At 31.5% G+C, this 15753-nt stretch overlaps 1 protein-coding gene across 1 annotated transcript in view; it reads right to left on the bottom strand.

The window, feature by feature from the left end:
• The window catches only part of LOC118187708 (ras-specific guanine nucleotide-releasing factor 2-like), a 302120-nt gene that overhangs the window by 167992 nt on the left and 118375 nt on the right, over window positions 1-15753 (bottom strand). The gene's annotated exons all lie outside the window — the stretch shown is intronic.

Raw genomic sequence — 15753 nt, forward strand, 5'->3', positions numbered from 1 at the left:
GAAGGCATTCACAATCAAATGAAAAGCGAAACAACTTCCACACTCGGAATTCATTCAACGCCAACAAATTTGGCGCCAGCTATTCCCCTAATGTAAGCAAAATTGCAGTTGTTCGAACTTTCCCTTGCTTATTTTGCGAAAGCGAAAATCATGCTTCGGAAAAATGCGTTATGTCTCCGGAAGAAAGAAAAATGAGTTTAAGGGCTTCTAATCGGTGCTTTCTTTGTTTCGAAAGGAATTGTAGAATAAAAATTTGCCCTTCTCAATTAAAATGTTCAAAATGCAATTCTAAGTATCACAATATATTGTTGCATGAAGATAAGGAAAGGGTTGCTAAAGAAGAAATTAAGAATAATTCTAACGCCGTAACTGCAAAGATTTCTTCTAAATATTTTACTGCGAATCAAGAGGTTAAAGAATTAATAGATGACTTGCCAACTGTTAAACTTATATGTGATGATAAATTAATTAATGCAGTAGCAGATACAGGCACTCAACTAACCGTTGTCAAGACCGACATTGTACCAGAAAAATACCGTACGCCACATGGAAGTGTTATCCTCACGTCAGCTTTCGGGCAAACTTTAAAAGCTCCTCTCATTAACCTACCTTTAGTAATATGTTTTGAAAATGATAAATTTATGTCACCTATTTTTATAACATGTGCAATGGTGGATAAGTTATGTAATGATTTACTCTTGTCGTTAAGTGCTTTTAATGAGTTAAGGGGAGATGATAAAAGAAAGTTTAATTTTGAATGTAAAAATGTAAACATTGTTACTGATAGTTTCGGTGAAATGCCTTTTCATGAAACTGAAAATTTTGACGAAATACTTAACCATGATAGGGAAAACCTAATTAATGAAAAATGTAATGAAACTGTTAAGAAGATAATAGAATGTTGTGCTCTTGTATATGAAGATACAGATAAAGATGATTCCAAAGGTAGCACGGGACACGATCAATGTGTTTCGGATTCAGAACTGTTTCGAGTGCAACAAATGAATGACCCATCTTTAAAAACATGCTGGCAAAATGTTAAGAACGGAAGTAATAACTTTATTGTTATTGACAACTTTTTGTATCATAAAGATAAAGTTCTAGGAGAAAAGAGTTTACCAGTTGGTCGTACCCAAAGAAAGAAGAAAACAGATTTTGGACTTAGCTCATTCTAGCTTGTGGGGAAGTCACCTGCGAACCAAGAAGACAGCTGAACGTTTGAGATATTCGTTCTATTGGCCGGAAATCAAGAAAGATGTAAATGAATACTGCAGTGCTTGTACTTCTTGTCAACTTCAAGCGAAAAAGCGTCCCTTTGATGAAGTTCCGATTACGCCAGTAACACGTCCTAAAGAACCATTCCAGGTAATTAATGTGGATATCCTAGGACCTGTAGAGCCAAGCTGTAGAGGTTACAAATATGTTCTGTGTGCTGTTGATCAATGTACAAGGTGGCCCGAAGCGGTGCCATTGAAGAATTTGAATGCGCCAAAGCAACATGCGATGCATTGTTGCAAATCTTTTCACGTACAGGAATTCCTCAAATTGTTGCTTCAGATCAAGGAACTAATTTTACTGCTTCGTTGACCCAAGAGTTTTCGAAAAGGATCGGATCGTCCCCAAGGTTCTCGACTCCTTATCATCCAAGTTCAAATGGCCTGGTAGAAAGATTTAATGCTGTTTTGAAAGGAATGATACATCATACCGTTAGAGAACATTCGAAAGATTGGGAGAAACATCTACCGTATTTACTTTGGGCTTACCGTGAAGTTCCTAATGCTACGACTGGTGTTAGTCCGTTCCAAATGCTTTATGGAAGACGTCCTAATGGCCCGTTGTCTATTTTGAAATCGTCATGGACTAATGAAACTCCTGTTTCTCATGGACAGTTAAGTTCAGTTACCGATTATCTGAATGATTTGAAGACTAAATTGGGAAAAGCTGCTGAATACGCAGGACTTACAGATGTTGGAAAGCAACCAGCTTATGCATTCTACCGTAACCGAAAGACTCGTCATAAAGAATTCAAGGAAGGTGACAGGGTTATAGTTTTAATCCCTGATAGCCAAAACAAAGTTTATGCCAGATGGACGGGACCTGCTACGATCATCAAAAAGCATACTGATTATAGTTACATAGTACAAATGTCTGACAATTCATCGAAGCACGTTCACGCAAACAAGATACGAGAGTTCAATACCGCTGTGAATAATGTCGGTGTGATATATGATACAGATATTGATTTCGGCGAAGTTGAAAACGTTCCAAGAATTGTTCCGCGGAAAGCAAAAGAACATATTCTAATGAGGAATGTGGTTTTACACACACTGAACCGCATAAGAAGAAAGAACTTATGGAAATTTTAAGAAGGTATAAGAACCTAAGAACTGGTATTCCGAAAATCGCCAATGGAAGAGAACACAGCATCAAACTGAAACCTGGAAGTATGCCAAGAAAGCAGAAACCGTATCGAATACCTGAAGTTCTAAGAAATGAAGCTGATCGTCAAATAGATAAGCTTTTACAGCTAAAGCTAATCGTTGAATCAGAAAGTGAATATGTGCATCCAGTAATTTATGCGTTAACAAAATGGAACAGTAACATTATGTGTAGACGAAAAGACCATGCTGAGTTTATTGATGACGTGACTTAAAATGACATGATAATATTCCCCAGTGACTGGAAGCATGACTGTTATGAACTATGAACTATAAGACATTTTGACTGTTTAGTTTGGATTTTTTTTTAGCTAAAATGCTAATTTTTTTCCTAACGTTAGTTAATGTGTTTAAAGATTTAGCTAGAGTTTGCTAAAGTATTATGTTTAATGTTAATGATTGATTTGTATTGTCTCGTTTATATGATAACTGCTTATATAATTCTGATTATGTGAAGGATTTAAGTTTGAAAAGTTAATGGAATGTTACATCCTTTTAAATGAGTAGGATTACTGAATTTATGTTGAAGTAATTTTAATTTAAAATGGTAAGAATTGTTTAATTAAGTTCGAAAATTTCATGAATGTTATTTTATTTTGTTTCAAGAAATGTTTATATATGTGGATTTGACAGGTCATTGAAAGACGCAATCAAATCTTTTCGAGGGGAGGTGTCATGACGTGATGACCACGCATGCGCAGTTTAGCCGAACGGCCTGCAACGTCTCTCTCTCATGAGACTTACTAGAGAAGAGTAGTTAGTAGGTAGTAGCGAAGTAACGAAGGAAATGTGTTGTATGTCAGTTTAGGTGCAAGATACGAAGTGATACTTGTGTGTTCATCGTTTTTACTTATTATTTTTATTTGTGTGTTAATAAAGTGTTGTGCCGTTAAAATGGCTGTTTTATGCAACGCACACAATACGATACGTCTACGGTAGGAAGTAAATACATATCCAGAAACTACACGCCCAAGAAAAGGAAGGATATGACAATAGCTATTAAAAATAATATCAAAAGTTGCCAACAAACAAAAAACAAAGAAATTATTGCCTACTTGATTTTTTCCAATAATCGGAGAGAAATCAGAAATCAATATCATAAATTATATTAATAATATTGTAAAATCTTATTACGTTTTTTTAATCCGAACAATTTATTTTAATCTTATATTTAAAGAGCGTGCTACGTTGCGCTTCAGAATCTCTATTATGTTAGTCATAGAAAATAACTTCCATAAGTTTACTTTTACTTGGAATGACTCATTTTTGTAGGTTTTGCTTAGTTTATTCCAGAAACTTTCGTCAAATGAATTTTCATGAAAACTGAGGCATGATATGTGTTACATAAGGATCTCTTCACTTCTTTTTAAAATTTTGTTTTAATTTATCTGCGCCCCAGTATCTGATTTAAATGACTTTCTGTAAACCATTTCCGTTTTATTTGCCGAGCCTAGCACATGAAACTGTTATAAAATATAAATTATTTACTGAAAATTATAAATTATAAAGATTATCTCCTAATGCCATACGAAATCGAACAGAAATATTTTATTACATTTATTTTCCTTCATGGCAGCCCCATCAGAGGCTGAGTGGTTGAGACCGCTGAATATTAGACATGCACTTTGACTTCCTTTGGTTTCAAACTCAGAAGACTGGGCCAGCTATTTTCGAGGTTTCTCTCCTAATATTAGAGACTGAAGCCCCATGTAGAAAAATGATGCCTTACAACTGCTAATAAATGAACTGCACAAAACCCAAATCGCCATCAACACTCCTACACTGGGATCATTAATTAACCTTACGTCATCTGAAACCTTTTTATTCCTGAATAGAAAAAAAATTTTCCTGAGAAGGAAGACATTCAAATATCTTTTAATAAATTCAGTAATGAAATATTCATTAAATGGTTGAACTAAATGGAAAGTGAAGCAATTTTGACAAAATCAGAATTAAAATTACTTTTCATTTAAAGCAAAATATATATCTTCAGCACGTCTTGATATATGAATAAATTGTAAATCTCATTTCATCTTGATGTCTCTTTAAAATGTCTTTCTATAAATCACATCCCTCTTTTTTGCTATGATAACATTAAAAATTTTTATAAACATAATATCAGTTACTTAAACGTTGTATATCGTATCCTTTACGTTTTACGTTAAAAGAAAACTCAGTCGCTTAGTTTTACTATAAAGTATAGCCTTTTAGAACATTTGTTAATTATTATTATTTTTTTCCTAAGAATTTCACGCATATTAATCTCCCAACATATGAAGTTTTCTCACAGTTAGAATTTTCATCTTTCGGAAAACATTCTCCGAAGTAGGGTATCTAATACGTAAAACTATTTTCCATTTGGGCCAAATACGGTATAAATTTTTGTTATGAGTTTTGATTAATAGATAAATTTTGAATAGCTCATAACACAAATTTTCATTGTCTGTAACATTATCGACTATGGCAATCTTTGTTAAAATGTTTACCCAGACACATTTGCGGTGGATTTGGGCATTCATAGAATGCAATCGAATTCATGAGATATTCTTTAGAGGTTTTAATGAACTTATATTTCATTTTTGCACTTCAGTGTAATTCATTAGCAAGTACATAGAACATATGAGCCGTATATAAGCAACTGGAAAAGAAAAAAATGTGGAATGAACTGACACATGTGCACTGGAAGCTTGAATTATAGATTAGATTATCAGAGGCATACCATGTAACCAGTGATATGTTTACTGACTCTTTAGTCAGTTTTCATTGTTCTTATAACAACAGAAAATAAAAAAAAAATAATGAAATTGCATAATGACTGTTCCTGTTGGCGTTATTCTTAAGAAAGAATCAGTTGAAATTCTTCCTAAGAATTCTTCTCTAAAACGACCGCTTCCGGATGAGGCGATGGTCGTCTAGAGAAGTGAAATTCAGTACTAGTGTATTTCTATTCTTGATTTACTGGTTAATTTCAGAAGTGGAATCAGTATTTATCGTATTTTCAATACGAAGACAATGTAATTTGAAGATTATTGGGTGCAATATTGGTTAATTTGCTTTAATAAATTTACGAAAATCGGATAAAGATGAGAAGTCAAAGTGATGATAACCAAAATAAATAAATAATAACTAATTATTTAAAAACATTTTATCTCAGAAATAGCACAAGTTCAGTGAAGCAGATTATATTTAAGTTTTAGTACGAATCATTTTAGAATGATGTAATAGTCCTTTTCGGAAACAGATGTAATATTTCATACTTGTGCATGCGATATAGATCTACCTTTTATCACTTTTTGAGTCTTTGAAAATACATTACCCCAAAGAATATGGTAGAAAAGAGATCAGATTCATAAGGTTGTGACACTGGCAGTGGATGAGCCCGTTGCCATAAAAACAGCTTCAGTGATTACTTGCGCATGCTCCGTATAGATCTCCTGCGTCAGTTAAGGCTTTCTGCGTCAATATATTTTACTTCGAATTCTTTCACGTACCATAAGAACGTTTTCATGAAGGCGAACTAAAATATAGCACTGCAAGTTAAATTAACTTTCGTTTATAAAAATTAGGAATTTTTTTTTTATTCGAGCTCCTCCATTCCGCGCGAAAACATCAGTACACTCAAATGGGGCTCCGTTTCAAGAGAGATAAAATGATGTTTGTTCTTTTTAATACTTTTGAATGACAGGCATTTAATAATATTTGCAGAACGTGCTTCACTAGAGGCACTGCACGGCCCGCTGTCAGCTGTATGTAACCCCCATATTAGACAGGGAGTAAGTCGCTAGTCAAAAGTCTCCTGAGAGGTAGTATGCCAATTCTGCTACGGCGTCATGTTCTATCGAGGCGACCTACATTTGTCGTAAGGTCTTCATTGGCAAAGGGGACCGGGTCGTCCTCCAATCCAACTGCCTCAAATTCTCAATCTGAGATGGCAGACTTTAAAAATTCTTTCAAATCACCGCTACTTAGTGAGCTCGAGGACACCACTCCCGGCATCCAAAGACTATAGTGTCAGAAGCATAAGTGCCTAAAAATCTGACGGCTCCGTCAATTTTTTGCTTGCAGTACTATGCGGACTATCTGAAAGCTTATCCACCTTTACAGGGACTACGCCAACATCTCAGGCAGGATCAAAAGTTTTGTTTCAAGATATCTTCCAGAAGGCCATGTGGGACTAAGCTACCTTGCTGAATAATTTAGCTTAAAGTATACAGAACACATACATATTAAATATATAAAATGGGAAAAACCAGCGCTTTATTTAAATAATTTACTGAAAATTAGAGGATGTACTGCATTTAGCCTTTCAGATGCAGAAATACTCGAAAATACAAGCTTTTCCACATTTTTGTGCCGAATGTTAATGCACTAAAGGATTTAGCAGAAACTAAACAAGCGAGCGCTGTGGAAGTTTTAAGTCCACTTTTCAGTAAATTAAAATGTCTTTGTCCTGTGATATAAAGAAAGAATTTTTTAAATTGCTTTTCTTAATTATAACTGTAAATTTAATTGTGGCGATAAAGCAGGGAGAATATCAAATTTAATTATTAAAAATTAATCTAGAAACTGATGTATTTAATACAAAAAATTATTTTATTATATATATAAATAAGTCGGATAATTGAGCGATTATATTAGCCGAACTGATAATTGAGTGAATAATGGTATGCCCCTGATTATATTATTTTTGGCTTCCAGTTCATTATGTTATGAAAAATTCTTACGTATTTTTTGTTGTGTATAATTTTTGCGGATTATTTTACTGTGTTTAATGAATTTGTATTGTGCTTATTTAACTCGAGTGTTAGTTAAACTGTAATCAAAGTGTTGGCTCAAGGAAATAGATTTCCTCCGCAACTAGGAAAACTGGACACTCCTCTCAAGGTTGTGTATTCCGAAGAATATGTGGAAATGGGTTGAAGTCCTTTTTGTAAACTAACCGCCAGATCAGGGAAAAATGAAAGTTCGTTCTTCAGAAACATATCTCTGCGTGGAGCGTCTATGGGGCAGGAACCACAGGTGGCGGATAGTAATAACAAATACTTCTACCTGGAAATGTTTATGTGTCTGGAACCTCAGGTGCCGGATACTAATGACAATACTTCTCTTTGGAACTTCCAAGTATCAGACATATTCACTTCGGGAATGTTAGATTTTCGGTTTTCGGTGAAGTTATCTAGAGATTCGGGTACAGAGGGAAAATTTGTGGTAAATGTTTTTGGTAAATTGCTCTTTACATCTCGCACTAAAGTAGTAAACAGCTCTCAGTCAAATGTTCTTTACAGCTAGCGCACGTTTTTCTAACCATCTCTCAGGAAATTGTTCCTTGCATCTCTCCACAAAACTTTTAAACATCTCGCAGAAACGAATGCATCCACTAGAGCAAGGAAAAAAAACGCAACTCAAGCCCTCTTGCTCAGGAAATCCGCAGCAAGGCAAAACACCCCTCGTTCTTTTCTTTCTCCTTTACATCGCCACTGCTCAAAATCATTCCATATCAGACTCCAAAGGAAAAACCATAACCGGAGCCCGCTGGAGCAAGATCCGCAAGGGGTCAAGCCCCCACTCTTTTCTCCTCTTACTCTTAGCTTGAAAATCAGAATCAGAATGAAACCTAGTCTGGTGCAAGCACGTAGGAAATCTCTGTTTACCTCACCAAGAAACGCCTCAAAATCACTATTGGCTCAAACAACACTAAAATTAAAAATTTAACCAATCTTAAGGAAACTTGGACTCCCTCTAGCCAACTAGAAAAAGGTAATAAATAGCCTCTAAAATTCTCAGAAATTCAGAACTTTCTACAAGATGACAGACCCTCTCTTTCCCACGCAACAGAAGAATGCTCCAACCTATAACTCTGTCAAAAAAATCGCCGTCCCTTAGAACTATTCGCCTCTAAACGAGCAAAACACGTGTTTTCACCCCCCCTCCCCACGAAAAGAGGAAAATGCAGCTGGGCAGTCTGACCCCTAACCTCCAAAAGAAGCCGACTCGTGAGAAACGGAAATACACCCACGTCCTTTTAACTGTAACACATATTCTGCCAAACTTAAAAGAGCTTTGCCGTAAAGTTTTAAAGTTTAAAAAAATACTAAATTTTAAACATTAATTTTTAAGTAAGCACAATACAAATTAATTAAACACAGTAAAATAATACGCAAAAAATATACACAACAAAAAATACATAAGAATTTTCCATAACAATTATCTACCTATTTAAACACTGACAATAAAATTAACATACAACAGTGCAAAGCTTTGATGTAAAAAATAGATTCAAAAACAGCAGTGTAGCATAATACAGCTGAAGGCGAAATGACAAATACATTTAATAGATTTAATAGTTGTTATGAAAGACCATTTAGGACATTTTCAGAGAAGTTTCGCCTCTCAATGCAAAGAAATAGATTTAAATCATACACGAGTAAAAACAACAAGCCTAACAACAAAAACAACAACAAAATTAAAAGTGAATACAACACCTATCACGATTTTTACTTACCTATATCCTAGAGGTCTTTGCTCAGTAAAACGTTAGAATTTTTAAGCTTCGTGAAAATTTCGTTTTAATCTACTTATTAAACAAAAGCAACAGTTGACACATTACAGTAGTTACAGTTGGCACATTTTATCAGTATCTTAATAATAATACTTATAACACTGATGATAATCTGTGATTTCTTTGCAACTTTCCGTAAATGTTTGCTGTGTTTGTGGAAACATTGATGTCAGCCGCAAAAAATGAAAACCATAAGGCCTGCGGAATTGTGAAAGCAGCCGAAATGAGTGGAAATTTGGTCGGACTAAACATGTAAAGGGAGATTTTACAATTATCCACTTTTATTAGATAAAGAGCTTTGAAAGTTTCTGTAGGTTTCTAATGAATTTAACTTTCCGTAACTAAAAAGAAAAAAAATACATAACAGCAAAACAATTATTAAAAAAAAACATGAAAGATTAACAAAATTACTAGCGCAGCAAAGTAAAATTGGACCTGGAGAAAAGTATATAAGTCCAAAATAAAGCAAAAAATGATACTTAGAGAATAAGCAAACACAAAGAGTTACGAAATCCAAGAAAAAAAAGATGCTTAGTGGAGAGAGGGGAGAGAAAAGTAGGAAAATAGGAAGATTAGAGTTAAAAAAAAAAACTCAAAAGGAAAGAGTGAAAAATACTAATCCTCCCCTTACCAAAAAAAAAAAAAAAAAAAAAAAAAAAAAGGAGAGAAAGAAAGGAACCATCAAAGAATGTTTTGTATAAAAACAAATATAAAAAGAATACTATTTTGAAAAATTCTCTTTTTACTATCGCTTCCATTGGTATTAATCTACATTATAAAACGTTTCTATCCATTTATCAATGATATTAATTGAATTTGCTGTAATCTACTATATTAAAAATTATGTTTGATAAAGATAACCAAGGTGAAAAATGGCTGCAAGCTGAAATCTGATTGCAGCCGCAATGATTGTTTAAAATCTGTCTAAACTAGTACTCTCTCCTATAACAAATAACATGGAAGGACAGGTATCTAGTTTACTAAAACATTAAACTCTTTTCTTATCATGTTTGTGGACTAAAATGACAGTTAGTTTGAATCGAACGAATGCAATAATCTTTAATACTTATGATAAAAATGTCAATAACCTTTATTGCTATTTTTTTAATTAATTTTTTTTTTGAAATTTAGACATAGCACAAATTTACAAAAATAATGGACATAACGTTTTAATAATTCATATAAACAAACAATAATTTTTTTATGTTTAATATTCATTTTTCAATATATCAATATTTTTATTGCATGTAAAGCATTGAATCGTTTTACTATAATTTTTTTTCTTGAAGATGGTACCTTTTTCTCTTCTTTAGAGTTTTTAATTCAGAACTTAAAATTAAAGTCTGTTCTTAAACACGAGAGACTACAAGAATTTTTAAAATGAAGGTACAAGTAATATTTTGAGAGGATTTTAGGGAAGAAATGAGGCAAAACTAATAAAATTTTCTGCAAGTTAATTAAATTTCATTTTCTCACAGTTTTTTATTAAATGAACAGACAGCGTGAATAGATATATGATCTTCGAAATTAGTTATCAAATAATGTATGTCATTATAAACCTATTTTGATATTTATGCTAACTATATATAGGACGCGAGGACTTTTAAGAAGTATTACATTGATTTACGTTGTATTGATTTCACGTCATTTACTTTGCTGCAAATAGTGTATTATTGTAAGTTTGTAGATAAACTAAATCTTTCATCAAACGAAATGGTGAAATAACATAATTGGTGGTATGTAAAGCAGGGTATATTATTAAACGAATGCTAGTAATTTTTTTCCCTGATGGCGCAAGTCATCTCTAGACTTTGGCCTCTATTAAGACCAGAAGGTATTATAGAGGTATCTAATACGTGGACAGTCTTTGCCTCCTACGAAGGACGGATAGTTACAACCATGTCCTCTTCGGGATTCGAACCCGGGCACTTTGCTTTCACAATCGACTCCCTTAATCACTACACCGTCTGCTGGTAAGCTAATGGATTAATATTTGATACAATATTACTATGCACAGAGATGGGCGTACTAAGTTATAATCGTTTAAAACATGCACACAGAGCTAAGCAAAATAGTGAAAAATTAATGAGTGAAAAGAACCAATTTTATTCTGAAGTTATCTATTTCAGTTCATATGTTACCTATTTATTATCTATTTAATTGAACTATTTATAAGTTATCTCTTTCAGTTTATTTTGAATAACTACTCTAGAACATTTATATTAAATTAGATTTCTGTGCAATTGTTATAATATTAAATTCTAAAAGTAATAATAATTATCCTTATGGGATATTATCCTTTATTATTGATGAATCTCTATAAATGTCTATAAATGCTGATAATTTACCTACTGCGCTTCAAATGAATGTTTAATACGAAATAGCGCAGTAAAATTATTTTTACCCGGTTTTAGTAAAAATAGAGAAACAACAGGGAAAATTAGTATTAAATTAATGAATTCGAACAAACGTTATCTCCAGTTGTTTAAAATCACCATTTTACCCTTATTTCAATATTTAGAAATAGTGGATTGTAAAATTTTGTCTGGGCCTACTTTCATTTGTAGATTTCCCTACTTTCATTTGTGGATTTCCCTACTTTCATTTGTGGATACTTTCAATTCAGATTTCCGTTATTCTGAAAGAATTCCCTGAATTTGATACAATGGAATAGACAACCAAAAATGAATACATCTAGACTTCAAAAATCATAAAAAAGTGTTTTTAGTATATTCCAGGAGAATGTTTGCTATTTTTTAGGCTGTTTCTAAGTGGATTATCAGTTGCAAGATAGTTTTGTAATTGCAGACTTAATGCTTATTTGTGAGATATGAGTTTTTTCATTTTAGTGTTTTATATAATTTGTAATTTTTTTTTACAATAACCCATGCCTTTTAATAAATATTTGTTACAGATATTCATGGGCATTTCAGTTTCACCTATGGGATGTTGTTTTAAAAACGTTGGTTGGTTTTTATGGGACTTCACCTATGGGACTTTGGCTTAAGGAAGTTGTTTTTTTTTTATGGGACTTACGTTGCTTGGCTTTTATGGGTTTAACTTTATAGAATTAACATTGGTTGGGTTTTATGAATTTAGCGTTGGTTTTTATGGAACTTCACCTATGTGACGTTGGTTTAAAAATTTGAGTTTTCTGGGACTATCTAGGTTTCTGGGCTGGTGGCTTTTATGGATTTAACACGGGCTTTTATGAAACTTCAATTATGGGATATTGGTTTAAAAATGTTCGTTTCCATGGGACTAACATTGGTTGGTTTATATGGGTTTAACATTGATTTTTATGGGACTTCACCTATAAGTCTTTTTTTTTTTAAAGTTCATATTATTTTCTTTATGTGCTATAACGGAAAATAATACATTTAAAACTTAATTTTGAACTCAGTTTCGTGAAATGTATTACACAAGAAAATTATTATCAAAATAAGTGCAAAAATGTGCCGTTTTGTTTTTCAGGAAACTAACTACACGTTAAATAATCTGTAAACAACTGATGAGAAATGAATGTGCTTCAAGTGCTGCGAATAAAGAGGTAAACGAAAAGTAAATTTCAAATGCAATATTTTTGTTTTACATTCATTCACACAAACACTGTTCTAGATTTCTGATATAAACGTTGTAATAATTGTATTACTTGTATTCCAAAAATGTCAAAATGTTTGGTAATTCGAAAAAATATTTCCAGGAATGAATTTATTAATTTTTTTTTAATAAATCAAAATTTTTAACCTGAAATATTCGTAAAGTCCTACTATTTGTGATTAACATTAAAATAATTTTGTTTAGTAATTTTTTTCTAATGTGTTTCATAAGTAGAAATCAGATATTTATTATATCAAATATTTATATCAGCAAAACCAGGAAATTCATTTGCTGTACCTTACGCAGAAAGTACAGCTAAAGAGCAGCACTCTTTCGTTATGAAGCAGTCTTTCACTATGAAGTAACTTGAAATAATTATCATTGTTTGTTGATGAAGTAATTTTCATTGCTTTCTGTATCATCTAGTTACCCTTTTAAGCAAACGCAGTGTATCCTGTAAGTACATTAAAATGTACTTTAAAATACTTTTGTTCATTTCAGAAAGCGTGAAGTAAAACTGAAGTAAATAAAGTGAAACTGAGTGGTTTCAGGATTTGCAATTTTCTATATTTTAAAAAAGTACTATGTTATTTAGAAATCAAAGATAATTTTTTGAAATATTATTTTATTTATATGGTTTACATTTATGCTTTCATGCAATAATTCAGTACTGGTAGAAAAAAGAAATATTACCATTTAAAGATAAAATATTTTATCAACATTCATGATCATCTTCAAGTGGACGTATCCTGTTTCATTTTCCATAAGAATCATGTTATTTATGCCACTTACACGGCATGTTTCATACGGGGATATAGGATTAAAATTTAAATTCATTTATTTAAAAATATCAGTTTTGTTTTCATGCAATTATAGATCGTCAACACGTAAATTAAATTTAATAACGAGTATAAACAAAAATTTACACCCATAATTTATTAAATATATTTATATTTTTAATTTACAAAGAGTTTTAGATGTTTCTGGACATATTTTGTCCAAAATTTATTAATTCAGGTTTTGGATTATTCATATTTTTTTTCCTTTTATGTTTCTTTTGGCTCTGGCTTACTAAAGCTCGCCTGTGATTTGCGAAACAGAAAGATTTATATTTGTTGCTTTTGAATAGATAGAGAATTCTTTGAGAACTGACTTTAGTCTAAGGTTGAAATTAATATAATTGTAAAGAAGATGAAATAATTTTTTTTTTTTGTTTAGGACAAAATTTATCCACAGACATGTATTCTATACCAAATAAGACTTTTTTGTTTTGTTTTTAAAGTTAGCTTTTTATAAAGGTTTATTTTTTAAGAAGTTCATTTCTTAAACCACGATTAAGTACTAATGAATCATCTTCCTACTTCTTTTTGAGGTAATAGTGATTCAATAGTAACTGCATGTCTATAAGTATTTAATGAAAATTAAGAATCATAAAATTATTCAAAATGACGTCTGAGTTGTCAAATATTCTGACTGAATGCATCCTAAAAATAGGCACTGTGTTATTTAGAATTTTGATATATTGCACCTATAAAAATTTTCAAAATGAAGCGAATGTGGAAAAAAGAAAAAAAAGGTGGGTTTAGTAAATATGGAATATTTTTTGTCAAAACATATTTTTCTTTTTAGCTTTTAAAATACAAAGATTATGTCGAGAATATTAATGAAGCTTCCTGCTTCCCAAATTTAATCATATATTCCATAAGTCGCAATTCATTTAACTTGTTTTCTTCACATCAACATCTTAGAATCTAAAATCGGTTATTTTTTGTAGCAAAGTATAGAGGAGAATTTTTTACGCACACACGTACTTTTTTGGGGGGAAGCGGAGGCAAGAGTCTGTTGATAAATTTGATTTCAGTTGAAACGTTTTAAATACTTATTTTTAACGCATATCAGTTTCGATTAAACGAATTGAACAATAAAGTTAATAATAATGAATAGTTTTGCCAAAGATATCATTCATAATATTTTATGATTTTTGTATAATTTTTTAATAACTCTTATAATCAGGCAGTTGCGTTCATTTGATGATCGAATATGTATTCGTTTTAAAATCCACAAACTTAATACCTTACTGTGTTTTAAGACAAATTGAAATATTATTTAAATAAAAATGTTATTTTTGAATAGAAAGTTTCAGTTATGATACATTAAAAGCATTTGCCTCAATTATAGTACTATAATATGAAATTAGAATTAGAGTTATGCCATAATGTAAAGTTCAAGAGCAGCTGAATAAGGCATGAAGCCATTTAAAAGATATAAGTGTTTTAATTTTTTCTAAAAATGTACTAAAAAATTAAATGCAATTACTTTGTGATTTTCATTTTTAATTCTTTATTTTTACTCCTTATGCTTCTAACATCACAATTATCACACGAGTTTTCTCTTGTAATATACGCTGACACCAGTTACAGAATATTCGCATATCCTTCAGAGAAAATCGAATGAAATGCTAACTTTAGTAATTTAACTTTTGTAAATATTTCGATTCACTATTGAATGCTGAATATTCTCTAGTTATTTCTTTCTTTTCAAATAATTTTGAAATTTTTTTTTTATTATTCTTTATTTTGGATTTAGTGAACTATGGTAAGACATCTATTACTGCACTGCTTTCTAAAGTAGGGAAATCAATATTACTGATTTCAAATTCAATTAAACGGTCTTTGAAATGGCTTTGAATTTGTAGATGAAAATGATTAAATATGATTATTCTGAAAAGAAAAAAAGAGGAAATGAAAAAAAATTGAATTAAATACTACTATTGTTTCAATCGAGGAATTAAAAATTCAGATAAATTAATTTTACAATTTATTGATGCATTTAAATTTATAATGTGTTATGAAATTATTACATTTCTTAAATTGAATCCTATAGAATATTAAATAATAAATGGAAACGAATATAATAAGCAGAACAAAAAAATCATAAATATTTCTCTTCTACCTCGGACAACTAAATGAAAAAATAAATAAATAAAAGGGGGGTCGTTGAATTTACGAAGACGCACAGCTCTGTTCTTTGAGCTTGATGCATGCGAAACATAGAAGTGGTGGTGCCATCTGGTGGCACAAATGTGAAGCAGTAAACTAACGGTACAGCAATTAAAAAGTACACGTAACAATTTAAAGATGCGTAATATGCTAAGTA

This window comes from Stegodyphus dumicola, chromosome 7 (genome assembly GCF_044657685.1).
Source record: "Stegodyphus dumicola isolate Sdum_Otavi_A_Nest chromosome 7, ASM4465768v1".
In the NCBI taxonomy this organism is placed as follows: domain Eukaryota; kingdom Metazoa; phylum Arthropoda; class Arachnida; order Araneae; family Eresidae; genus Stegodyphus; species Stegodyphus dumicola.